Raw genomic sequence first — 2,106 nt, forward strand, 5'->3', positions numbered from 1 at the left:
TCTCTGGGGTGGATAGAATTTGGCTAGAAATTTAGCCACCAAGTCATCCCAACTAGTGATACTTGCTTGGGGAAAAGTTTCAAGCCATTGTGCAGCCTTATCCCTTAATGAGAACGGGAACAGCAGAAGCTTGTAAGTCTCAGGATTCACACCATTGGATTTGACAGTGTCACAGATCCTCAAGAAGGTAGATAGATGTTGATTTGGATCCTCCAATGGTCCTCCTCCAAATGAGCAGTTATTCTGGACCAATGTGATGAGTTGTGGCTTCAGTTCAAAGTTATTTGCATTGACATTAGGGGTGAGAATGCTGCTTCCACAATGTCTAGCATTTGCAAAAGTATAGGAAGCCAATACTCTCCTTTGTTGTGGTGGATTATTAACTCCTTCTCCTGGATTAGATGTATCTCCTTCCATCTCGTGGTATTCTTCCTCAGATTCTTCTTCTCCAACAATACTTTTCCCTCTTTCGGCTCTTCTTAACCTCCTGAGAGTTCTTTCGTCTTGTTCATGAAAATTGGGTATGGCTCTTTGTGTACCTGACATACAAGCAGAACATAAGAGCACACAAACCAGTGATACTTCAATCTACTGCTAGAATGAAGTTTTAGTTAGCTTAAGCAAAAATTCAAACAGTTAGTGGGTTAATCAAAGGTTAAAGAAAAATAAAGAAAAAGTGCTTGATCTAGATTACCACCTCACTTAATCATTGTCAATCTAATCAATCCCCGGCAACGGCGCCAAAAACTTGATGAGATATTTTGATGAGAAACGAATTTCTACCAAAACACCCAAAACTAACCGGCAAGTGTACCGGGTCATATCAAGTAATAAAAACTCACGGAAGTGAGGTCGATCCCACAGGGATTGAAGGATTGAGCAACTTTAGTTTAGTGGTTGATTTAGTCAAGCGAATCAAGTGTTGGTTGGGTGATTTGTGATTTGCAGAATGTAAATTGCATGAAATTAAAGAGAGCGGGAAAGTAAATTGCTGAAACTTAAAGGACAAGAAATTAAATGACAGAAACTTAAAGTGCAAGAAATGTAAATCGCAGAATCTTAAAGTGCAAGAAATGTAAATTGCTTGAAAAGTAAAGGGGATTGGGATGAGGATTTGCAGAATTTAAACAAGGGAAAACTAAATTGCATCAAACAGAAGAGGAAAAGGGAGTTGGGATTGAACCGGATCTTATAACAGCAAAGTAAATGAACAATGAAAGCATTAAACAGAGAATTGAAATGAGAATTTAGATCTCAGGACCCAGAGACTAGAAAACCAAGTCTAGATCTCAATGCCTTCCTAGATCCAACAAGAACAATAGCAAGGAAATTGTAAATTGCAAAGAGAATAGATGAAGTAAGTAACAGAAACGGAATTTCAATTAAGCAGTAAATAAACAGAGAGATCCAAGATTGAGATTGAAACAGAATTTCTTCAATTCTCCAATCCAAGATCCAAGACAAAAGTAAAATGAAATTGAAAGCAAATGAAAACAAGAAATTAAAGTTCACTCAGTGACAAAAGCTTCCCAAAAACTCTTATGAAAATTCTAAAAGGAAAGCTCTAAAAGAAAACTCTCCCGGAAAAGCTCCCTAAACAAATTGAATTCTATCCTATTTATACACTTTCCAAAATGATCTTCAAGCCTTGAGTTGGGCCTTTGTTCTTGGTGGAATTGGGTTGAAAGAGGCCTTGGTTGATTGCTCTTGAAGATTGAAGAAGAACCGAAGTGAACCAATTGAACCGGAAATGGAGTTAGCCAACGTTGGTCTTCAACGTTAGGGTCAAAGTTAGGGGTCTAACTTTGACCCTAACTTTTCATATCAGCAAACCACATTCTTCTGGTTTAGACGTTGGCGCCAACGTTAGGGGTCTAACTTTGACCCTAACGTTGGCCTTGCTTGGTGTGATTGGTGCCAACGTTAGCCTCCACGTTAGGGGGCTAACGTTGGCGCAAACGTTGCCTACTCCCCCATTGTGATTTAAGTGCCAACGTTAGCCTCCAAGTTAGGGGGCTAACGTTGGCGCAAACGTTGGTAGCCCAGGGAGAAACTCTCAAGTTCCAACGTTAGCCTCCAAGTTAGGGGGCTAACGTTGGGGCTAAC

Source organism: Arachis ipaensis, chromosome B10 (assembly GCF_059453495.1).
Source record: "Arachis ipaensis isolate K30076 ecotype BB chromosome B10, ASM5945349v1, whole genome shotgun sequence".
Taxonomy (NCBI): domain Eukaryota; kingdom Viridiplantae; phylum Streptophyta; class Magnoliopsida; order Fabales; family Fabaceae; genus Arachis; species Arachis ipaensis.